Consider the following 27,985-nt stretch of genomic DNA (forward strand, 5'->3'; position numbering starts at 1 on the left):
TAATAGAAAGAACGAGAATTATTTTATCTCGACTCCGGGAGGCCAACTTAAAACTCAACCCTAAGAAATGTTACTTTGGCTACGAAGAAGCATCGGTGCTTGGTCACATTGTCGGTAGACGAGGGATTTGTGTAGATCCCGCAAAAACGGAAGCTATATCAAAGGTACCATACCCCACTACAGTCAAAGAAATACGTAGTTTTATTGGACTTTGTTCATTCTACAGAGCTTTTGCCCAAGGATTTTCTACTATTGCAAAGCCACTCATTTCATTGACAAAAAAGAACGCCAAATTCGAGTTTGGAGAAACCGAAAAACAAGCATGGGATACCTTGAAATCTTGTCTTATCTCTGCTCCGGTCCTTGCCCACTTTGACCCGAATCAGGACGCCATAGTCTATTCGGATGCCTGTCGAGACGGAATAGGTGGATACGTTGCACAAATCAAAGAAGATAACAAAGAACACCCAATAGCCTATTTTTCGAAATCTTTGTCTCCAGCGGAGCTCAATTACTCCACGGTTGAGCTTGAAGCGCTAGGAGTTACCAAGACGATTTTGCATTTCCACTTTCTATTGGCAGACCGTCCCTTTATTGTGCGGACCGATGCTCACGGCATATGTTACCTAAGAAACAATAAGATGCTAAATTCTCGTTTCATGCGTTGGGCCATTCGTTTGCAACCCTATCTATTTACAATCGAACACGTCAAAGGCCGCAATAACGTGACCACCGATTTTTTGTCAAGATGTCCGCTAAAGGATGAGTTACCCTCAAAATTTGGTCAAGAAGAAGATTGTGCAGACGTGTGCAACCTAGTGTTATGTCCCAAAATAGATATCAAAACAATGCAAAAAGAGGACGATAAAATTAGAGAACTAATACAACAGAAGAAAGATAACCCCACTGATCGTGCCTTAAAACCCTATGTTGTAGTTGACGATGTTTTATATCGAGTCATGAACAACGATAAGAAACTCGTGATACCGGAAAAGGCTATCCCCGACATATTACAAGAGGCCCATTCGTCTCCACTGTGTGGAGGCCATACGGGATTTTCTCGCACTTACTCTAAAGTGAACGGACGTTATTACTTTCTTAACATGGGAAAATAGTTAAGGAATACGTGCGCTCGTGTGACGAATGCCAGAGGGTGAACATCCCTAGAGAAAAGAAACAAGGTTTTCTTCACCCTTTACCTGTAAAAGAGGAATTGTTTTCCCGCTGGAGTTTAGATATTTTTGGCCCGCTACATAGTAGCGCAGGCTACAGTTATATCCTGGTTATGATAGAATATCTTAGCCATTTCGCGATATTGGTCCCGCTGCGAAATATGAAAGCTCCGACAGTGGCTAGAGCCATGTTGGACGAGTTAATCACGCGTTTTGGCCCCCCAAAAGAAGTACTGACGGATAGAGGTACAAATTTTCTCTCGGCGATAATGGCCGAACTAAATGACTTATTTGACATCAAACATGTTCGAACTGCAGCATTTAAACCGTCAACGAACGGACTGTGTGAGCAATTTAACTCTGTCATTGCAAATTTCCTAACTAAGTACACGGCTAAACAGCATACTAAGTGGGCGGAATATGTCCGCTTGTGTGCATATGCCTATAATATATCAGCCTCCCCTATTAGGAAATATTCCCCATATGAGATTGTCTTTGGTCAAAAGGCAAGATTTCCCACTCAGTTGGTCACCCAGTATCAATTTACTAAAATACAGGAACATCAGAAACAACTAAAGTTAATCCGTAAGTTAGCTCAGCAGGCTATGACGCATGCACAGCAGCAGACTAAATTACGAGATGATCGCACTAGACAACCTATTAAGTTAAAGGTTGGTGACTTAGTATTGTGTAGAGATTATCTACCTAAGAAGGATATTTCTCCTAAGTTGACTCCCAAGTTTATGGGGCCGTATTACTTAAGGAGTATTTCTCCCACAAATGCTTGTAAAATTGAATTAGTGGCAAACCCTAACCACACTCAGATTGTAACTATTGAAAGGTTAAAGAAGTATTTCCCCCGAGACAACTCACGCGAGCTGGAAAATTCTAGCGATAGTGAGGACGATGAATGTTGAACGTGACGTACAAGTTGACCATGAGGCATCGCCGCCTCCAATTAGGCGAACTTATAAAAAAAAAGAAAAAAACTTGGCGTATATTCATTAGTGAGGGTGTCGAATCTCTCATACATCACATAGACCACTAAAAAGTGGAGTACACGTAGTTACGCAAGACCTCTGGCATACCGGAACATGTGCATACAGGGCTATAGATAGAGCCTGAAAAGAATACATTGTGAAATTGAAAACAAACAAAAAGTTATAATATACTCTTTATCAATCAGAAACAAAAAAAAAAGTTATTTCCTGGAATCCATTCTCTTCTCCCCTCGATGCTGTAAAAGGCATTAGTGGGTGGCGCTAGAAAGTGATCTGAGGAGCAAATAAGTCGTTTTTAGAATCAGGGAAAAGTTAGACGCGTCACAGAAAAAAGGTATGTCGAGTTGATACCAAAATGAATGTTTTGCCACCATATTGGAATAAGTATTTTTTTTGTTCTTTGTGTGAATGTGGCCGGCCACGAATGAGTTACCCTTCTTCTTCTACTATAGGACTCCCAATATGATGCCAAACACAGAGAACCTATAAGGAAAATAAAGGTTGACATAGCTGAAAAGTAAAATATTATTAGTAGCTACTAACGTTAATACTTACAGGTGTAACTTAACTCCGACTTTAAGTATACGTCGTTGCAGATGCAGACTCCTCATTCACATTATAGGATTCCATCCGTCGCCGCCACCTGATTATTTCATTTCTCTCTTTCGAGAAACTCGCCGCTCTCCCTCTTTGTGTCTAGGACTGCATTAACCTAGAAATTAAAGCAAAATTAATATTGCCTGTTCTGGGTTGTTCCGCTACAAACTTATGCCTACTTATGATACACGCGTGCTTACGTGTCGCTTTCTTGTGACCCAGGTTATGTACCTGTTAAAAAAAAGGGAAGCTGGATTCCCCCCACCAGTTATTTACATAGGTTACTCCACACAATGCCTACCCCATTTGTTTTTCCTTGAGAAATTACTATTTTTATTTTATTTTTTTTCGCGTAGTTCGGGCGGGAAGCATATTGGTTAAATTAAAAAAAATAAAATAAAATAAAAACGAAATAAGGAGAAATACGCCTTAGTCTTTGACATGTTGTTCTCTGCTGCTGCTGTGGACTCCATATCTATATATATATGTGTAAATTTTTCTGCGACCCCTTCTGGGTGAACACAAGTGACGTTATGCTGCTATAAAAATGTCCAATCTCTTAGCGATGGCCAATCTATTGGCAAACTACGGCAATGTACTAGCATACTGCGCATATTGTACATAATGCATTTACAATTATATATGTATTGGCTATTCATTTTCTTAAAAGAATGTAAATAGCTACTTGTGTACTATACTTTGCTACATTTAGTCAGTAAGATTACATTACCTTTAAGTTATGTTCAGTTCATGTTGAATTATGATCAAGTATTAACAGTGATGCTCATTCTAGAATAATGTTTTCAGTATAATAACATTAATGATGTTTATCAAATACTAGATAGTATCATATTGTATCATTATTTCATTGTGGCAAGATAAACTTAGGTTAGGTTAAGGCTACCATATGTATTTCGTAAGAATATTGGGGGTAGCTCGAGCCCCCCCCCCCATTTTTTTCTGTCCTCCCATCATTGGGTAATGGGCTAGAACCCGCTGATTGTAACTAACTTGAGTATATTACTATCGCCATGTTATGTAAAGTAACGGTTACAAAAATGACATCATTGTGGGCTATAGTAACATCCCAGATGTTGTCCTACCACTACACCACTATACTCGTGTTTTTCAATCATCCTTGTGAAACTGCCTTCATACAAGTTAAAATCTTGGCTTAGTTTGAATTAAAAGGCACATAACGCTGTTAATATACCGCAGACTGGTATTAAATCACGCTATCACTGGTAATAATAATAATAATAATAATAATAATAATAATAATAATAATAATAATAACATTGGAAGAGAATCATTACGTGTACATCATCTCGTAATTAGGTTCAATACTCGAATAATAGAGACTGTTATAAATTAAATAACATATATTAAGGATATTCGAGCTCTGTCAACTTGATTTTAATGAATCTAGTATAAAATAACTTAATTCTATTCAGAATAACACTTATGATTACACTCTGTAAAGAAAAAATAGCGACACTTGCTCGGATATGGTTTTCGCAACATACATTAATCAATATGATTTTTTACATGAATTCCTGATAATATTACAATGCATGTTCCTAATGAGCAGTTCATTCTTAATACTTGCGCCAGAGTTTCAGGCTTTTGACATGAATTTAATGAATTTATATGCATATATAAGTAGCTATGTGTGTTTTGAGCAAAGTCGTTTATAGGAAGAGTTATACATAAAACTGAAAAAGATCAACAACAATAGCAGAAAACAAGAAATGGAATTTCTTAAGGGTAAGACATATTGTGTGCAAACATCGGGAAGTACGATACACCAAACTAGTATTTTGTATGTGCACTATGAGCTTTCCGCAGTGCAGCGAATCATCGGAGCCCTTTGGTAACAAAACTATTGCAAAATGCAATCTCGATATCACGGAATAACACCCGGATTATCTGTTCCTTGAATTCCATTCTATTTGAGATAGTTGTCTATTGAATTTTCTACTCATATTGATCGATAAATTTTCAACTGGATTCATGTCGGGTGAGTTTGTAGGCCACATATGTATCTAAATAGTCATATTCTTGAACAACGTATTAACGATTTTCGCTCGCTGACATGAAACATTATCGTCCTGGAAAAGAAAGTAGTCCAAATTTTCTTCATAAAAGTCATCTTTAGCTGTTGTAAGAACTTTACGTACCAGAATTTGAAGATAGTTTCGTGCATCAAACGATCCTTCACATATATCCGTCGTTCTGACGTCTTTAACGGTGAACCATGCCCATACCATCACTCAGTAACTGAATATTTGTATCTCTTAAACAAAATCCTTGTCAAGTTCCTTGCTTGTTCGTATCCACAACTTCACACTACCATCGTTCCTCACTATTCTAAACTTCTTTTCAACGAAGAAAACGACGTGCTTTCAGTTGTCATAAGTTCAAGTTGCATATCGACTCACAAAACTACATGTTGAAGTCCTCTGTGTTTTGTCAGTTTCGACTTTCTACGCGGTTTCTTCTTTGTAATATCCTCTTCATACAGTCAAAACAATACAGTTGTACGAGTAACTGCAGTTCCAAGATCATGTCGAACTACAGAAGCGATTTTCGGGGAAATCACTCCTTAAATCTGTGGGGGTACTGATTTCATTTAGCAATCTGCTCTGGGTCATGCTTTCTTTTTTCTCTCACAGTTGACGAAGGGACGATTTGTTATGCTGTTTCCACTTGTGAATTACTCTTCCTGCCGTAGAATGATGGATTTTCAGAATTCCATCTATTCCTTGAGAGATTTGCCTTAGCTGCGCAAAGCAAGAATTATCTCTTGTTTACATGGCAACAACTCACATTTCTTACCCATCTTATTTGTTTACAGTCTACATGTAGCAACAATATCACACACAAACAACGCTGCACAAGAACAATTTTGCCACTTGACACTGTCCAAACAATGACAAAGCAAAGAACAATCATAAAATGCTATTTACCTCAGCCTACACATCACAAATGCAATGCAGAATTCTCCCTACAATAATTTACGAGACGTACTCAGTGCCATCTATCGAAAATATTACTGATACACAAACAATTGGCAAGCGATGTCGTACATCACAGGTGTCATAGATAACGCAAATGAACTATCCCACTATTCATTTCCTTCTATTCCTCTTCTAACGGGCTGCAACTATGGTTTTCTGTGTAAGTTAGCTTGAGAATTGAGGTGTCGCTATTTTTCCTTTACAGAGTGTATACCCGTCAAAAGATGTTAAAACTACAAGTCAGGAGACTTTCAAAATTTGGTGGCCCCCTCCATAAGCAGCCCTGTTTAATAGGTGGAAAAACGCTGCTTCACGAACTTTAGAATATAAATATAAGAACGTGACAGTATTTATAATTTTAAGTGAAATAAAATGTCAAAATAAACAAACAAAAGTGTAATCTTTAAAAATTAAAAGTTAATGGAATAGCATTTGTTTTGATGCAAATACTTAAAATGTTCACGGATACTTCCTCAACACTCGTCTTTCATTCAGCGTTAAAACTAAAAGCAAATCACCTCTTATCGGGTGACGGAAGTGAGTCGAGCTGCTAACAAGGACTCAGGATGTTGCGTGTAGCTCTATACACACCAACATATATAACGGGAGAATAGATAAATAAAAAAAATAGGGAAATGACATCACAACGAAATGAATAATAATAATAATGTTGCCCCATAAATCATCACGATTAGGATACCCCATAGTCTCAGATAAGCAATTGATTCTTAACGACCTCTGGTTCGATCCCCCGATGGATCATTTCTTTTATCTCTATATCTTAATTAGCGCTCCTCACGAGCGCAAGTTTGTCATTGAATTGGTTATGTGAAAGTACGTTAGAATCAAATACTTTCAATAGACATTTAGTCTACCACATATCATCACTATCTACAATCGGGGTCCCGAGTTCGAGACCCGGAGTATTCCTGTCAAAATTAGTTTCGTTGTAAAAAATGATCTCAATTATCAGTGATTATTGGCAGTTACGCAATTGTATCTAACTTTGAAAGACAACAGAAAAGTCGGAAATCGAGTCCCGACTAACGCACCTTTTGTATGAGTGACACACGCTAAACAACGTTTTTGTTTTTCCTTAGGGAAACACTCACTAAATTCACAAGTAATGCAACACGCACTTCTTATAATCACTGATTAACTATGACTTTGGTCACTATCTTTCATTGTGGCTTTCACTTAATTCAGTGATAATGAAAATCGGTATGGGATATTCCCAGGATACGAACTGCGATTTCGTTGCACTCGAGTTCAGCACTAAACTATGTTAACACTCACTAGTAAAACGAATTGGTAATTTGACGTGAAGAAATGGAAAACGCATGTTTCAAAAATAATACACTAACAATTCAGGGAGATAGTACTTACCCCGTAACAGGAAACCTCCCCTCATTGTCTCTGGAAACATAAAGTCTTTCTTTCTCTTTCCTGTGCGTTCTTTGAGCAAAGGACGATACGTATACCCCAACAAGCTGAAAAATATGAAGTTCTTATTTAAACTCGTTGGTTATCATACTTAATAATTAGCACAGTGCAATAATTAGCATCATACTTAATTTTGAGAAATTAGATAAATGTAACTGTTAGTTAAATCCAGTCATGTCTTAACTACCAAGTTCGTTAAATTTCGACTATTAAGTAGCCGGGACACTACACTCAACTTCAGGTCCCCGCGTCCAATCTATAATACTATGTGTGTGTGTGAGAGTTTTTCGTTTCAGGCCTTTCCTTTCAGAAGTCTAACAGCAGAACCTGCCCAGGTGGGAAGAAGTGAAAGAACCTGCGCATTGGAAATAACTGAGTATTCATGTTCCTTTTTTATATTTTTGTTAAAAGCTATTAATTTTTAATCATTTACTTGGAGATAACTGACTATTCATTTTCATATCTTATGTTTGTTATAGGTTAAAGTTAATTTTTTTAATCACTTGAATATCAATTTATTTAAAAAAAGGAATTTTGACATTTTCCTTTGTTATTCTTACTAATCTACCTACAAAAGGGGATGCAATATAATGAACAAATCAAAATGTGCCCAAGATATGACTGCCTCCTTTGAGGGCCTCATTTGTCAATAATTAACTTTACAAAGCTCCCGAACCTTACAATATTAATTCAAGAAACCTATAACAATTGAGACAACACATTATCAAAGATTTAGCGAGACACTACAATTGTGAAAAAAAATAATATGCACGTTAACTGAGCATTTATCAAGTGCTAGATTGCCCTATTCCGAGATACGTCTTATCTTGAACACTATGGGTACACAAGGTGTAATAAAGTGTAAAACTAGAAATGCAGTTCAATTATGAAATTTTGCATGTTTAAAATTTATATCAGTTTTTCTTGAGTTTGTTTTAAATTTTTAGTTCAATTAATTGCCAGAAATTTTGACGATACTTTGGAACTAGTCCTCTTAACTGGTATATCTGTAAAGGTATAATTAAATTTAATTAAATCTTGTTGAATCTAAACTTTGTTTAATAGTTCTGTGGTTTACGAAGTAACTTAAAACTATGGCATCAACTTGCTAAGCTTTATCCTTCTTAAAAGTCAATTAAAAAAAGGGGTAAATAAGATTAACATTTCAAGGTATAAAAGACCGTATACAACAAACTTTTCGTACTCCTGCATAGCCATCCAAACAAACGACTGACCACTCCTATCCTCTAAATTAGGAAAACAATGCAAATATACTTATCTGACAATGTTAAGATGTCCCTGGTCTGAAGCCGGCGTCTGTAACAGTATACTAGATGTATTCTCTCAGTTGCAATGCAAAACCCCCTTGTCCCCTCTCTCTCCGAACATTCGTCAGCTGAGCTGATAATTTACAAGCCACTTATCATTATACCAAGCTGAATAATTAGCTAACTTCCGCCTCGCTGACTCATTCAAATTTCCTCTTAACACTCTATTCCTCAACCTGACTATACCTGAGAACAAACTATGCTGCAAATGTATGTCAATAAGGCAATTACGTCCTGACGTACCCATAACAAACAAGGTAATGCCTATCTTGTAAAGCACCTTGGAATTACTCACCAGCTGATTCATCACCCATTAATCATAGCAGTAAATGAAAAGTATATTTTAATAATCCACTGTCCTCCCTCATTATTATTCCACTCATGAAGAAACAAACCAAGTTTGGTAAATCAATCATCATGTGAAGAACTTGCTTCCACCAGGGTGTTATTTCTCTCTTCGCATCATTACCGTTCAAACCCAAGAGGCATCCTAATAGTAATGTGTGGTCAGCGCACATACACTTATTTCCAGACTTCTGATCTAACTTGTTCATGATATAAAATTGATCCTTAACCTCATAGTGATATTAATACATTATTTAAACAGGTATCTTTGCCTAGACATTATCTAGACAAGTATCTATGCCTAGATTCTGACGATGTGTGGTCAGCCCAGTTTAAAAAAAATGAACAATTAATAGAAGGATACAGTGGACCTTCCTATATAACCAAGTACTCTGCATACGTCAAGGTTAATATGTAACGCATTAATGATAATGTAAGCTAATAGTCTCTTTGATTGCAGATCTATAACCATTGCATTCCCAGTGTGATGTCTAGAGTAAGCCCCCCCCACCGACCTGGTATCTGGAGGTATCCAAGGATCCAGATCACAGCATGTCGGCCCCATCCAGGGCTGACCCAGAGGGACGATATGGAAATTGACTATTGTTATTGTTTCGATCCATCACTGTTTGATAGTGGATAACAGTTATCTATAAAATCTGAACTTTTATCCGGATACAAAACTTTCTCTGTGCCACAAAATGTATAAACTTCTGCAGTAACAAGGAAATCTCGTTTATCTACGGACATACTCCTATTTACCTACATCAGTTCATTGCTTACAGGTGAAAAACTCTTCTCGTACCAGGACAAACACAGAAATTTGGACGAGTGATAATACTCAATGTAAAAGTAATAAAAACTCTTTCAAATCAGCGTTGTGACCAATCATAAGAAGACTGTAAGCAACGTCAAGAGACTTTAAAACTTTCTCAATATATGAAATAACTCAATTTCATTGTAGTAAGCATGATCTAATGTACCAAAAACCATGGACAGTTATTGTCTGAATGTAGAAATTAAAATCCTATTGTTTGGTCAAGTAAAAGCACAAGTTTTGTTTCAGACATTTGAAGAAGCCTATATGTGAGTATAGTAATCGACTTTCCACATTTTCATTCCACCATGTTAAAGACCGTAATTTTTGGAACCCTCTGTATAGCTATCTTTTGGCAAACACCGAAGTGAAAAAGACAAGGAAGTAATTTATTAAATTATCCATTGCACATTGTATTTAACTGTTGCTCAACAACAGGTCACCGTGACGTCTAAATATAGAATTATTCTCCGCATAACTAAATTACTTACACTATGTATTTAAGATTTAAAAACAGAAAAGTTCGCCACAAACGGAAACTTATGGTTGTTATCAGTCAAGGTTAGTTGAATTAAAAGAAAGAACGGAACATACTTCCGGTGTGTTTTAAAAACATATCAACCATAGCTTATGTTGTGGTTAACTTTTGTGTTTAAAATCTATCCTCTAAAACAACAAGAACCACCAACATGATGAAACATGATGTAACTTTACCTCGTAAATTTCCTTTGTAACCAGAAAGAAATCCCTCTCGATTTCGAGTTGTATTTAAAAAAAAGGGGGACGTAAAATACGAATGCTAATACTATTTTTCGTAATAATAAGAATACGAATACTAACAATACTAACCTATAAACCCCCCTAACATTCCCCCCTAATTATAAAGAAACGTTATGTAATCCCCTGCAAAAAAAAAAAAAAAAAAACATGTACTCTGGTATAGCAAATGTAGCTGCATCCCTGATTATTAGAATTTGTATCTGTTATTATCATAGGCCATTAGGGCGTAAACTAACACACTAACCATAGGGTCGGTCCTTCAACTATTCAGTCTCCCCCTTACTGACACAACCTCTCATGGATTCATGAAAAGAAATCTAGAGTTGTATATGTAATCCTTAGGTGCGCTAAAATGCGTTAATCGATTGTAATGTCTGTACATTGTCAGTATACGTAAATGTCAATGTGTCTAGTGTAATGCATACCACACAGGATGAGAGAAACCAAATCGGGGTCGTAATAGCAAACAGACTAAGTAGAAGTTAAAAAAAACAAGTTTATAAAAACAGATATACATACTGTGATCATTTGTATAGAACAGAGCTATACAGTAAGTTTGTAATATATTGCACTTATTGCAACCAATGTAGAGAGCAATAGCTAATAATGTGACATTTATTCTTCAATAACCTTAGAATGAGTTTTAATATAACATGTGTATAGACGCACTTGAACATTTCTTAAGCATTGTGTTTTAACCGCTAGTTAATCATCAGTCAATTGCTAGTTATTTTACATACGTGAGTTAAGCATTTCGGATACAATCGTTTTTATATTACAAGAATTATATACAGGATATGTAATGTTGTACTCAAAAACTTTCCACGTTCTAGTTCTTTATATGCCATAAATATTCAATATTCACTTGATACTGGTTTTATAGGAAAGTAGAGTATCACCTGAATTTTATTACTTATAAATGGTCTATTGAGACAACCTAATGAACTTTGTTCACAAATTGTAAGGCACAACCCCGCAATATCTTAAGAATTAAGGCAAACACAATACAGTATACTATTCTATATCATTATGTGTTTCCCATTTAGTTTATGCTAAAAACAAGGAAAACTGCTATTGTAATTTTATCTCAGTCAAACTTTAAAGCGCTTCACGCTAATTTTGTTTGAGTGTATTTAATGTTGATTTTCTTTCATTTTTAGCTGAATCATATTAGTAGCCTGAGACAATCACATTTAACACGTATGACTATAATGGCACTCAGTACAGTAAATTTACTGGTAATTAGCAAATCAGTAAACTCACAAAATCTTAATTTTTTTTATAATACTAGAAGTTGTACTCATAATCGGTTCGAAGTCATGCTTAATAATATGGTTAGGAATTGGTTTAAAAAAAAATTACTATTTTGAGTTCACACGAAACCTTTTGATAATTATAAGCTAGAAGGATTCCATGACTGTAAGGTTTCATCCTACATATTTCAATCTACTATTTTGTTAGTGGAATTGTGTAACATTTAAACGTACTATAGTAAGACACATGAAATCTTACAATCCCGCTCTTTTGCAATTTATCCGTTCATAATCTCCAAAATTTTGTTTTTAGTTCCTTAGCGCCTTACGTGAGGCCCGTTTATATTAACCCTTTAACTCCCAGCAACTTGCCTTGGACAATCGTTTCTGTATTTGGATATAAATATCAGGAAGATAACTTTCGACATTTTTTTTGTTTATTTTTTTTACCGAGGTCGGCGGATAACTGTTACACAGTTGTGCCTCGAAGTCCTAAGCCGGACTCAAATTATGGGGCGAGACGCCCGCGCTTTTCAAATTGTGTGTGCAGTAAGGAATAGAGAGAAAGGGAGAACGGAGTCAGTTGAGGTTCAGATTGAAATAGCAACCTGATGCCTCATTGACACCAACCCTCACGCATGTAATAGTGGTATGACCCTGGCTTTGATTTACTCAGATCACAGCGCCGGGTCCCCGGATGCAATATTTAGGTAATAACACGCAAGCGATAAATACATGAAATCTATTATGTATTTGGAGCTATGCGTGAAATAAAACTGTAAAAAATAAATGTAAAATAGGAATTCCAACCCCGGCGTGATAGGGAAAAATCATGGAGAAACTGGATGTCTTAGCCACTATTGAGCATGCGCGAGAATAGGTTCTCCAAGCTCGCCGAGGCTCGTGACGTAGAGTTCGAGCGACGTCAGAACTGGCAGAAATGCGTGGGACGAAGCGCCTATATAAACGAGGCTTGTTCGCCGCTCCGGTTGATTCTGAAGCCGACGGTCGACGAGTGTGTGTCTTCCTTAGTCACGGCCGCTCTGTATGTGATTATTTTTTCTAAGTCCCCCCTCGACTTGGGATGAGTACCAGGAGATTTGTTAGAAACACCTTGAGAATGTTTAGTACAAATATGAAGTTAATTTAACTCGAGATCAAATTCCCTCTTCGAGAATTAACATTTTTCCCGTTGAGCCAATGCAAGTTGCGATGTACGAATTTCAAGTTCACTCTTTCCAATAAATCGCGGTTTAGCATAAAAACCTTCTAGCACCCATTGAATAACGTAGGGGTTGTGCTCCTCTTTACGTGGTGTAGTAATACTTTCAAGTTGTAATCCAAAGTAACCGATTTGTAAAATTCTTCTGTATTCTCATTTTTATTTTTTTATTCTTATAAATAAAACGTAAAATGGAATGGTCTCTTTAATTTAGACAAGCCATCCCACGTATCTAGATTCAGCTCACAGTCTTCATATGTTACCTGGGTTTCGATCTCCAGTACAAGCTCTACCACTGAAATACGAGTCTCCCCCCATTATTGAGACTGTTAGTGCACTTTCTCATCATCTTCGAACCAGTAAGCCAAAGACGTTTTCAATACCGAGGCTAAAAAGGAGTTGGACTCAGAACCAACTTTGTAATACTGGGTGGAGAGTGGAGGAGTGATCTCAAATACGATTTCACAAAAGAAAGTGTACACAATTGCTACGCCAATCTCAGAAAACAACAAAACATCATAACAATAGAAAACAATAAAGAATGCCATATTAAAATATAATGGTGTGATGCTATCTGATAAAGTCTTAAAGAATTTAACTAAAGAACAATGGAACCAAATTTGCAAAGGTGAATTATCTGAAACATTTATGAGAAAATATGATAACAAGATTAACTTTGACCTAATATCAGAGGATCAACGTCCTTCAGATGATTTTATGAGAGATTATGATATCAAGATTAACTTTGATCTAATATCCCAGTGTCAATGCCTTTCAGATGATTTTATGAGAGATTATGTTGATAGATTTAATTTTTATGCTTTATCGTATCATCAAGAGAGATCAGAGGCTATTATGAGGGATTATCCTGACAAGATAGATTGTGATAATAGAACTAATAAACTTTCTGAAGCATTTATGAGAGAATTTAAAAACAAAGCGTATACACAAATGTGGAAATACCGAGAGATTTATATTACTAAAAAGAAAATGAATTAGTTTCCATTAGATCAATAGTATCTTGATGGGTTATTACCATGAAAGTCATGCTCTAATACAATATGGTAATAGACATCGAGATTTCCCACGTCACATGAATATTAGCTGTTGTATTAGATAACGAAAATGATTAAAATTATTTTTATAGAATAAGAACAATAAAGTAATTATGAGTAATTTTATTAACCATACAGTAATTGAATTAAAAAACGTATGTAAAGGAAAGGGGATAAAATGTTATTCCCGATTAAGAAAAGCAGAACTTATTGACCGTATTAAAGAACATGAAGATGAGCAAATCAGATTAAACTTTAACCAAACATTTCCATTTCAAGAACACATTTTTGAAAAACCGAAACCTAAGAGATTAGGTAGGAAGAAAGCTTTAAAACTGTTCCCATTTAAACAAGATATTTTTGGAGATCCGAAGCCGAAAAGAGCGAATATAAGTGTTGAAATAAAATAAACTTCATTTAAATATAGATTACATACTTTCAAAATAAAAAACACAGGTGGATATAAAGACCCTTCCAAATTCCTACGTTCAATTAGCAAATCGGCTAAAAGTATGATCAAAAATGGATTTAAATATTTTAAGATAAACAGATTCAAGAAGATAATTTTAAAGCATCAAATGAAGTTACACTTCAATTCACTGACCTAAATGAGTATTATAAAAATGCAACTAGAAAAATTAGGGCAGATATGGAAGAGTTTCAAGGAAAGGGTTCAGGTTGGACTACATTCTGTTGACTATGTTGAATTAAGAATTTCAAATACGTAGCAATGAATGGATCATCATATATAGAACTTCCTGAAACAATTAAAAGAAGAAAGGCATGCATTAATATTAAAAACAAAGATCAAAAATGCTTCTTATGATCTAATGGTCTAATGCTTCTAATGGTCTAAGAGCATTACACCCTGTTAAAAGAGATCCACAAAGAGTTCCTAGAATAGATAAATATTTCAAAGATATTCCCTTTTCTGTACAGATTACTGATATAGCAAAATTTGAAAACAGAGCTAATATATCTATCAGTGTCTTTACTATACATGATAATGAAAAGATCTACCCACTTAGAATACATAAAGAAAGAAAACAAAATCATGTTCGTCTTTTATTTTTAAAGAAAAGAGATAAAACACATTACTGTTTGATTAATGATTTATGGAAGCTTATTGGAAGTCAAGTAACAAAAGATGGACATAAGAGATTTTTATGTGAGGGATGTTTAGCTAAGCATTTTAAATCAGAAGAATTTTTAAACAACATGAAGAATACTGTGGTTTACATTCTGCTGCTATGATCATATTACCTAGAGAATGGAATAAGATATTAAAAGTTGTAAATGATAAGCGTTCTTTAAAAATACCATTCACAATAATAGCAGACTTAGAATCAATACTAAGAAGAATAAGTTCATGTCAACCTGATCCTGAAAGATCCTACTCAAATGCTTATCAACTACATGAACCTAGTAGTTTTACTTACTATGTAAAAAGCACTTTGGATTCCTGTACAAGTGAACCTGTAGAATACATAGGGGATAATGTAGCAGATGAGCTTATAAAAAGGTTAACAGAAGAAGCAATCAAAACACCAAAAGAATCAGCTACAATATGTCATATTTTTGAAGGAAGTCTTGAAGCTCTACCACGTTTATTAGTGAAGAAAATAGCAAGCTTAAAAATTAAAATTGAGTATTTAAAAACGAAAATAAAAGAACGTGCTATACACTTGGAAGAAGAACACTATCTCAAAATAGAAGAAGAGGAGAATGACAGCATAACAGAAATAAAAGAGCAGAGGAAAGAGATAAAAGAAGTCTTAGTAGAATGTAAGAAAGAATATAAAAAGCTTAAAAATAGTAGAGAGTCATGTAAAACAAAAGTGCATGATCATGATCATTTAACAGGTAAATTTAGAGGCACTGCTCATTCTCATTGTAATATAAAATATACAAATCCAAGATTTATTCCCGTATATTTCCACAGTCTCTCTAGGTATGATGCGTATTTATTTATAAAAAAGTTTAGGAGGTGGAAATGAGAAAAAAACTGATGTAATAGCTAACACTGAAGAAAACTACATTACATTCTCAAAACTATTCGGTATAAGGATGCAAAAGGAAAAGATAGGTCTATCAAGTTATGATTCATTGATTCATTCAGATTTTTACTGAAAGGTTTAGCAGAGTTAACAAAGAATTTAAAGCTAGAACAATTTCGAGAAACATCAAAGTTTATTTTTTCAAATAAGAATCAGCTTTGGTTAGTTCGTACTAAAGGTGATTGTCCATTTGATCTTGTTGATTCTAAGGAAATGTTAGAATAGCCTGTTCCATTATCTCCAGACAAATTTACAAACAGATTAACAGGAGAATAATGAGTCCTGATAACTAGATATAATCATCATGTACGAGTTTGTGAAGAGTGTGATTTAAAAACAATAAAAGAATATACTCATTTTTATAATAAGACAGATGTTCTTCAACTAACAGATATTATTGAAAATTTCAGAGATACAGCTCTTAAAACATATAAATTAGATCCAGCATAGTATCTTACTGGTCCTGGGTTTTTCTGGGATGCAATTATAAGATGAACGAAACAAAAATTAGAATTACAAATTACTATTTACTGACTAATACAAATTACTATTTACAGAGAAAGGTATAAGAGGTGGAATTTCTCAATGTTCAAATCGATATGAAGTTGCCAATAATAAATACTTAGATACTTTTGACAAGAAGAAAATAAGCTCTTATATAACTTACATGGATGCAAATTAACGAGTATGGTTGGGCAATGAAACATCACATTCCGTATGGAGATTTTGAATGGATATATGTTAATAAGTATAATGAGAAATCTTTAGCAAAAACAATATTACAAACAAAAGATGATTCTGAAGATCGTTATATTTTAGAAGTCGATTTAGAATGCCCAAAGTAACTCCATAATAAACATTCAGATTTTCCCTTAGCTCCAGAAAACTACATTAATAACAAAAAGCTTACAAAGTTACTGACAACTCTATATGATAGCAAAAAGCAAGAAGCATAATGTATACTCAGTAGAAGAAAAAGAAGTTAGCTTTAAGAGCTTATGACGATAAGAGATATATATATTGAATGATGGTATACATACTCTAGCTTGGGGTCATTATAAGATAGAATTAAGGAAAAAAGATTTGATTCCCCAGTTAAAAAAGTTATATGACCAATGTACTAAGAGTAGACGAGAAAGAGAAACACAACGAATAGAAGAGCTAAAATAGATTTAAGTAGTTTTAGATTTAAGTTTAATTATTTTTATCCAAATTTGAATAAGGCATCATCCTTACCCTCCATTTCAAAAATGCGTTTATATTGTCACTCCACTTGCTATTATTAATATGACTGATAAAGATATGATGGTTCTTAAAACTGAAATAGTAGTCTAAATTCTTGTAGGGCAAAGCATTATTTCACAGTTCATTTATTTTATTAAGATGATATTTTGCTCTTTCATCAACTTGAACTTTTCCATTCTTATAGTCGATGTAAGATTCTAAAAACATTAGTTTGATATAATTCAGTTCGTTTTGTAAGTCTATAAATTTTTTTTCGGATAATTGTTCAGGATTTACAACATTATAAGCAAACGCACCCATTTTTTCTGTTTCATCATTTTGTTTGCTCATTTTATTCCGGCATGCTTTACACTCATAATGTCTTGTATTTCCATTTCGAGCAAATCATTGGTATTGCTTTAATTCTCCAGAAATTACACAATTATCATTATTTATTAAATATAAAATATCCAAAATAGTTGTTTCATTTTTTGTTATAACTAGATTCAATTTGCATGTGATGAAAGCCAATGCGCAGAGACACTACCCAATCTACTTTGGAGTTGCAATTATGTAAAGATTTTGTGCTATTCTTCTGTTCTAGTCAAAAATATGGAGGTAGGGGGTGTGTTAGGACTGGTATCAATGATACTACTCCCCTCCTACTTCTATATTTGACACTGACCCCTTCGTTCCAATTACTATTGTTTTTTTCTAACTAATATTTACTTCCAACCTATATTCCTCAGCGAGCTTCCTCACGCTTTCTAACATCTTATTGATTTTCTCTTTGAATATGAAGCAAAGGCCATATCATTTGCAAACCGTATACATCTAATTGTTCTACCTTCTATCAAAATGCTAATATTATTTTGTGAGCTCTCTTCTATTATCTCCTCTAGATAGATTAAAAATAACGTTGGTGAGAGATAGCATCAGTGTCTAACTTTGTTTCCTACCGCACTCTTATAGCTTATTTCCTACCCTACTGTAACACCTATCTGTTGGTTCATATCTAACTTTGTTATGAGTCTTCAATCTTTCCATTCCAATCTTACTTCCTTTAGAATACTTCCCAATACGCTCGGTCACATGACTTTTTTAAATTGATACCACATATAACTCTTCCCTTCTTCTTTATCTTTCTCACCGATTACTCTAAATAATACAATTGTACCTCTCATGCCCTTATCTCTCCTAAACCCGAATTGTTTCTCCTCAGCTTTTTCATTGGTTCTTCCACATTACCTTGTGTTCAGAATACCAAGCATACTTTTTGCTGCACGATATATGGGAGAAATAGATTATAATCCTCACATCTCTTTGGGTTCGATTCTTTAGCCATCTGTATGATGTTTGTCTTTAGGAAGTTCTTTGGCCACTAATGTTTCATATATTTAATTGCCGAGTAATAACTATACTTTCCTTCTCTTGGCTCCCATATTTCTAATGAATTCACTTGCCATTCCAGGTTGCCCTTCCATTTCTAAACTTCGATGTTGTTTTTCAAACTCATTCCCAATAATACTCAACTCTTTATTATCTTAGCCTACTTGATTTTCTACATCGAATGCTGTACCTCACGGTCTATCAATATTGTCAACTTATTCTTTCCATATTAATAAGATTTCCCTTCTCTCGCTTACTAACTTCTCATTGTTAATTCTGCTACCATCATAATAACCATTTATTTCCTCCATTTTCATTTTTAATTTTCCCAAACTCTTTGTAATGTTTCTATGTCCTGGCATTTTGTTTAGAAAATTCTTCCTTTCCTCTATCTGTTTTCCTTCGCAACTCGTTGTTTAATTTCCAGTACATCTTCCTGCCCTCCTTGGTATCAACCCGCCTTCACGTCCGTCTTCTTCTCATTTTTACAGCATTCTGTATTACTCGTGTTGTGTTCGCGTTAACGTACTACTTCTTGTGCAGCATGCTGTATGAAAAGTTTAATATGCTTTCACAATCTATTATTATCTACACCTATCCTTTCCTCGTTTGGGAATTTTTCTTCGAGTTTACAACGAAAAGGTTTCTTGATTTTTCGTCTTTCAACATTTCAGTATTTAACAGCTTGTTGCGTACTTTTCTTCTGCTCCATGTTTCAGTTGGATATTTACTTTGTAAAGCACACGGTTATCATCGAAGAAAATTTCTGCCAAGAGAAAGGTTTTCGAATTCTACTACATATTCAGATACCTTTCTTCAAACATAACACAACACATCTGATAATTTACGCCATGAAGTGGGAATTTCAACGTATACCTTCTGTCTCTTGTGCTGACTGAAAGATATGTTCGAATAACTGTTGAATTTTATCTCTACGGAAATGGAAAAGTCCCTATATTCTTTCATTCTTGTAACCTAAACCATTTTAGCCTTCGACAATGTTTTCCGGTTTTTCCTCAAAATCTGCATTGAAATGTCCCATTACAATTACATATGCACTACTTTTAACTCTGTCATATACATCTTAATTTATGTTTATAATGTATAATAAAATAAAACTTCTAAATAATCAATTAGTATAATTATATACTGCATATTATCTAAGGATAATCATCACATTTTAATCTACTTACGTACCTTTTACAGCGGTATGCGGTGGTAAGTTTTGTGTCTATGCTTTACTGAAAATTAGTATGTTAAATTATTTTTCTAAAGAATTCAAACTTGTTTAATATTTTGAAAGAAAGTAACTGTAAAATTATTGGCCAAATTCAACCTTTCAATTTTTTTCTGATTTAGCATCGCAGAGACAATTATTAACCAATTGCAAAAAGAAATTGATCTCTACGTATACTTCTGAGCTTAATTTTACAAACTTCTAATTTCTGTTCATCAGTGCCCTTTTTAATAATAATGATATTGTTAACCTATTGTCACTCGGGCTTTATTTAGTAACATAAGAACTCGCGCGTTTGTTTTTTTCCAACATTGACATTTTTAGGTATAAACAATTTATTTTCTAACATTTACATTTTCTAACATTCTAAACATTTTCTAACATTTACGTGAAGTAACACAGACACACACACACACACACACACACACATACACACACATTATATATATATGTGTGTGTATATATATACCGGATGGTTCAATAACAATGTACTAAGAATATATTGCAGCTAATACTGCAAGTAGATCTTTCAAACAAAAGATTACATTATCAAATCGTATGTATACAATACAATAAAAATACTAGCCCGACCAGTACCTCCAGTGCGGGGCAACTTCAAAATTGGCTATGGAGAGTGGTATAACTGTTGGAATCGTTCTAAAGAACTTTAAATGTAAGGCAACTTTCAGAGGACAAACTTTGTCATATCCTTTCGCATTTAGCCGCTAAAGGCGTTGTTGCAGACTTGTATCTGACTACCCGTAGCATGCCTTTATTTCAGCTAATAATGCACATAGAGCCATCAAACAACCAATTGAAATACCAAATGGTACGTGTAGAATGCAATAAAAATAGTAACGACACCAGTGGCGTATCGTGAATATCTCCAACGGCGCCAACTTCAAAATTTGAAATGGAAACAGGGGTTGTTTGCGCTTCCATTGAAAGAAGCGTACAATGGGAGAAACGTCGAGAGAAAACACCTTGGCATATTTCTTCCTCGATGGCAGCAACACTTTCGCATTACTAGGTAAAAGTCAGATGGTGCCAAACTGTTTAATCTGTGCGCTTGTCCTCTGTGCATTTCTCCCATTGTGCGCTTGTTTCAATGGAGGTAAACCAACCTCCGTTTTCATGTCAAACTTTCCAGATGACCCCGTTGGAGATATTCACGATACGCGACTGGTATCTTTACTATTTTTATTGCATTCTACACATACGATTTGGTAGTTCAATTGTTTGTTTGACGGCTCTATGTGCATTATTATCTGAGATAAAGGCCTGCTACGGGTAGTCAGATACAAGTCTGCAACAATGCCTCTAGCGGCTAAATGGGAAAGGATATGAGAAAGTTTGTCCTGTAAAAGTTGCATGACATTTAATATCCTTTCGACCGATTCCAACATTTATACCACTTCCCTTTGCAAATTTTGAAGTTGCCCCCCTTTGGATGTTTTCACGAGATGCCACTGGTCTCGTTACTATTTTTATTGCACTCTACACATACGATTCTGTTGGCCTGGTACGTTCTCATTGAATCACCTGGTATATATTGTCAATGAACGTAAAGTTTAAAGAATAATTTCCTATTTTCAAATGCAATTATATTAAAAATATCAGAAGTTAATATTAAAAGCAAATTATCTTTTGAATTAACGTTGTATTTTAAAATTAAGAAATGCTGCAGACAGAATAATTTCTAAAGAGGATTTCACTATGTTTATATGTTTTGCTTTTGTTTACATATATCAAGTAACGATACAGACACGAGTCTGCAGGTGTCGTCATTGTAACAACAAACATTGAGAAAATCTTAATTGTATACTTCTTGTAAAATTTTGTTAACACGAACACATTTTAGGAGTTTGTCAAATTTATTGAAATCGGAGACGTAGACTATTTGGAAATGTAATTCATTGAGAGACAATGGAGAAAATAATGGTTTCAGCAAAGAAATGAAACAACACGAAAATGAAGAAAGAGATCAGAAAGCGACATCGTTGTCTGGACGACGAAATAAAAAGATTGTTATGTTGGAAAGATTTGGGGTCAGATGAGAGGATCAGTTGTAGAAGGATGAGTTGCAGACTCATATAGAAGGAGTCTGCAATGTCTCGGCAATAGAAGGAGAGCCGAGACAAAGAGTAGTTATTCGGAGTCCATGAGCAGTTCCAAGAAGTCCATAAACAGTGGAACTTCTTTCCACTGTTAACTCATCGAAGTCACGGAGTCCAGAGTCGAACTAGCGTCACGGATGGATGACAATCCAATATCATCAGTTCTCATAGAAAGGTCAACAGGTATGTGGCGTTTCATCTCTGTTGCTCTCAATTGAGGAAATTGCCAGAAAGGTATATTAGTGTGATCTGATAGTTATTCACAGACTAATTCACGCATATACTACATTACACGTAATAAACCGAAGCCTGAAAATACATTATTTTAATAGGATATCTTTTTCTCTTATCATTTAAATAACAACTCTAATTCTATAATCCCCGGGAAACACTACAGTTAGTTGAGATGGTTGAGATAGCTGTAGGTTCGAATCCCGGTGCAACATTGAGTGTTGTTATGGCAGAGACTCTGTAAGATGGAGATCCCAGACAAAGTTTCATACATACATAATTTCGGTTTATTTAAAATTTTCTAAGGTATTTCAACAAAACCATTGTTATGGTGAAATACTGGTGTTTTTGATTCTAGTTAATTCTCACCACCCGCCCTTATCTTATCAACACTTTCAGTTTCTAGTAAAATTTCGTCTCAAAATTTTAAAATCACTCAGTTTGGTTTAAGGTTAGTACTGTTTATTTTACTATATACATTAGAAAAATGAGATAAGGATAAGACAATATATACGATATAAGAAATATTGCATGATACAATTCACGAAAAAGAATTTTGAATTAGAGGAATTAATCGAATTAGGTTTCCGACGACATTTCCTAGCTACGATCACAGGTATCATTGAAACAAATATAGTATTACGAGAAGCAATCCTTTTTGCTTTGAAATATGACCAAAATAACTGCACAATCTGTGCTATTTTTAACTCAGGTAAAGATCAAGTAACAGTCATTAAATGGCTAGACCGATTTAGAAAGAATTTCGGTTGCACTCAAGCTATACAGATAGCTGGGTTTATACCAACACTAGCTCAATACGAGAAGGAATCAAAAATAATTGCCGCCAGTGAAAGATTGGCTCTTGACTTGGTGGCATTTGCTGATTTGTTTATCCAACAAAATGCGTGGATATTTAGGTAAACTTACGAAATTGTCACTCATGTAAATAAAATAGGATAGGAATGTATAATATAATAATTTTAGATTTTATGATGTTTTTATATATATATATATATATATATATATATATATATATATATATATATATATATATCGTAATGTATAGAATTACGTATATAGTTATAGGTGAATAGTTTAGTTATTTTTAGGTTAAGATTATAGAAATAGGATATATATATTAGATATTTAAGTTGATTAGATGGTTACGGTAATTTATTGTTGTTATATATATCCTATTAATAGCTAAGAAAAAAAGAAAATTAGAATATAGAGAATAGTGCTATGTCTCGATGACATAAGTAAACAGATAGATAAATAAATAGACTAGATAGATTGACAATCAGGAAAGAGTAAATAGTGTAAACATCATGAATAAAAAATGACAGATTGAAAGAATTAGAATTAGTCATAAATGTGACTATAGAGAAGAATGAAGAAAATAATAATTAATGCTATAAAGATAGAAACACCTTGATTAATATATGAATAGGCAAGATAGAATGAAAATTAAGAATGAATGATGAAATTAAGGTTTAGTGATTAGGCTAGTAGAAAATTAGTAAACAGAATAATTCCGTAATTAACATGGAAATTTGGCGAACATCTCGACGGATTAAAAAGCTAAGTACGCAGGAAGTCACATTCTCTTGAAGTTGAAGTTGGGGCATTCCACACCTGTAAGAGAATTTTTATTTATAGAAACAGATAAGTCTTCGGTGATAGGAACAAGAAGAGACACAAGAGATGCCTCGTCTATCACTTTGCAAAGCGGTGAAATTTTTTTCTGTGTGTCCAACCTATTTAGAGGAATGTCTAACGAGTACTAAATTAAGATTTAAATTAAGTATAGTAGTAAGATTAAGTAAATTTAGAAATATATATCTAGAAATAGAGATAGAATAAATAGTTATAAGTAAATCATTGTAAAAATAAGTAAGCTTACTAGAAAGAAAATGATTTAGAGAAGTAAAAAAGACGCAGATGAATTGCCGGTCGACAAGTTGCCCTAAACAAGCTAGAACAAGTTTGAGACGGGAAAAATATCTACTTAGAATAATAGATGATAAGATATCGTTTCACAAGTTAGGCCATGTGGCACATAATACATGGAGAATAAGAAGATAATAATGTTATGTAATTTTAAGTACTTATAGTATCTTACCTGAATAAGACATTATATATATATATATATATATATATATATATATATATATATATATATATATATATATATATATATACGGATTTAGACAATGGATTGAATCGTTTTGGAGTTGGATGGCAACCGACACGGAAGATTTGAGTAAGATATACACGATTATTACAAAACTACCGGAATAGTGACTTTAATTACTAATTGCTTAATGGGGCGATTAGCTGTATTTACATGCTATAGAATATGAATTACTTAGGAATTTTTTTCTTGAGTAAAAATAAAAAGATTAGACTACCCTTTAGGTTGAAATGATAGCAACTTCAGTTGGTACATCAAATTAAAGCCTGAAATTGACTGACAAAAATGAACATTTTTGAGTATAGAGAAGAAAATTATTTTTGAAAAAAGTAATTATATGTGTAAATATAGTAATAATTTGCATTTTTAAGTATGTAGGGACTGATAAATAACTGCAAACTAAATGGACTTATTGATGAACTGTGATCAGGGCCGCAGTTTAACCACAGAAAGCCTAATCCGAGATCCAAGGAAATGTGGCTCTTGTTATGTTTAAACTCCCAAATCAGTAAATGCAGTTTGGTTACAGTTAATAGCGATAGGACATAAATAGAGCTTATTAAATAATAATAAATAAATGTATAGGTGTCGGGAATTAAACATATTAATAAGAGATGAATGTAAATATATAATCACGTGATAAAGTATTTCAGTTAGTATGTAAATAGTAAACAATAATAGTAATAATATAAATCAGTATTGAATAAAATTGATACGTACTTACCAATCGATATTCCAATATAGGTAAAGTACTAAAAAGTCTAAAAACACGTAACACATTTACATACATAACACTTGATTTAAAAGCACTATAACACAAAACAATAAAATCAGATCACGTAAGGGACTTTTCTGGTATAGCACTTGAGAGTAATATAGATGTAGATACCACGTAAATTCATCAGAAAGCTGATGGTTCCAGTAAAACCGATGTATCAGGAGGTGGTTAACAGTAACAGTCGATGACGACAGAAAGACGAGAAAATAAAAATCAGTGAATTGCTAAAATATCGGAAAAGTGTTCTAGAGAATGTGTGACAAATAAATAAAGTTTTACTTCTCAATTTCAAGTGAAGTGGTTTCGTATTAGAAAATATATTCTGTGAAAGGATGGAATGGTTGGACATACTCATAAAGAGACGCGGATGTAATTAGACACGTTGACACTACAAAGTCAAGGTTAAGCCGAAAAGTGTAATATCAGCAGTGAGAGTAACAGAAGTTGATGCATAGTTGCCAACTGTATTACTCTGGTTTATCCAAGAACGTGCTGTAGTAGTGATTATTTGGTGTATTTTTGAAGTTTGGTGTTATAAAATACAACATGAATTAAAAATATATTAGAATTGAAAGTGTGTTTTGAAGATACATATATATAAATATTAGAAATTCTAGGTGTGTGACGTGTTTCAAAAGTATCCAAGAAAGGACTTAGGATGTACAGAGTGGGAAGGAAGTGCATTACAGTGAGAAAATATAGGACACAATTAATTATGTGCATATGATAATAGATAGCAGTTAAATTCTGTCTGAGTAAGTAATAATTCACGTCAACTAAGGACTGAAGAAAATTAATGAACATTGAAAAAAAATAAATAATTAAAGAAATTTACTTGCGTATTGGACAGTAAATTTTTGACATGTAAAGTAAAAAATTTAATGTTATGGAAAGGAAAATAATAATAATATTGATATGTTAAATTATTATAGAGAGTGATGTCGGAAAGGACGATCTCAGGTATGAGATTTGATCGGTCATCGAAGATGTCTTAGTTTCAAGAGTGGGCGTGTCAATGTACGTAAAAATTAAAGAATATTTTCTATTTTCAATTTTAATTTTATTAAAAATATCAGAAGTTAATATTAAAAACAAACTATCTTTCCAATTGGCGTTGTATTTAAAAATTAAGAAATGCTGCAGACAGAATAATTTCTAAAGAGGATTTCACTATGTTTATATGTTTTGCTTTTGTTTACATATATCAAGTAACGATACAGACACGAGTCTGCAGGTGTCGTCATTGTAACAACAAACATTGAGAAAATCTTAATTGTAAACTTCTTGTAAAATTTTGTTAACACGAAATACATTTTAGGAGTTTGTCAAAACTATTGAAATCGCAGACGTAGACTATTTGGAAATTTAATTCACTGAGAGACAATGGAGAAACCAATGGTTTCAGCAAAGAGATGAAACAACACGAAGAAGAAGAAAGAGATCAGAACGCGACATCGTTGTCTGGACGACGAAATAAAAAGGTTATGTTGGAAAGATTTGGGGTCAGATGAGAGGATCAATTGTAGAAGGATGAGTTGCAGACTCATATAGAAGGAGTCTGCAATGTCTCGGCAATAGAAGGAGAGCCGAGACAAAGAGTAGTTGTTCGGAGTCCATGAGCAGTTCCAAGAAGTCCATAAACAGAGAAACTTCTTTCCACTGTTAACTCATCGAAGTCACGGAGTCCAGAGTCGAACTAGCGTCACTGATGGATGACAATCCAATATCATCAGTTCTCATAGTAAGGTCAAAAGGTATGTGGTGTTTCATCTCTGTTGCCCTCAATTGAGGAAATTGCCAGAAAGGTCTATTAGTGTGATCTGATAGTTATTCACAGACTAATTCACGCATGCACTGCATTACACATAATAAACCGAAGCCTGAAAATACATTATTTTAATAGTATGTGTTTATGTTCACATTCAACTAATAACCTCTCTCAATAAAGTATCAAATTATTTAATTCCCGTCTATTTCAGATAGTAGATGGAAGCAACTTAATTGTGTCATAAAGCAACTACATCCCAAGTTTAGGCACGACACAACAGTAGGTTGTCAATATATATAATTTAAACTTATATATAAGTTCAAAAAATGATTTAATTTTACATGTAATTGAGCATAATAAACATTATTGCCAAAGCAAATTACGTTTTAAAAATAACTGACATTACAGTGTGAATATGCACTACAGATATTTATTTGTAACTAGAAGATCATGTATGTAAAATGTTTCCTGACTGTTGCCTTATAGTCACGTTCTCTGTCGAAATTTGTTTGTAGTTTGTCAAAAAAATTTTAGTACATTTTACAATTTCATAAAACTTGGCTCTATCGATATATTTAAAAGAAACATCAATTTCTTACGCAATACCCTTAGAAGCAAGCTTTGGCCGTGGCATCTATTTCACAAGGTTTTTGGACACTGTCTTTGCCGATGCTACAAGTTCTTCTTTTTCATTCCGAATGAAGCCATTTTCATTGTAACTGTAGCTAACATCCATATCGTTTTGTGATGAATATGCATCTATATTGTTCCCATCTGCTTCATTATTATGATCAATATCTTCTTCATTCACTTCTTCATTATTTAAAGAGGCATCACTTTCAGGAACAACTAATTCTCGATAATCAACATCATACTTATCTTTAATATTGTCAAGTGACTTTTGTATCTCACTTATATACAAGAAGCGAGACAATGCTTAGAGAAACGAAACTTCAC

This window comes from Thermobia domestica, chromosome 4, assembly GCF_964235325.1.
Source record: "Thermobia domestica chromosome 4, izTheDome1.hap1.1, whole genome shotgun sequence".
NCBI classification, from domain to species: Eukaryota; Metazoa; Arthropoda; class Insecta; order Zygentoma; family Lepismatidae; genus Thermobia; species Thermobia domestica.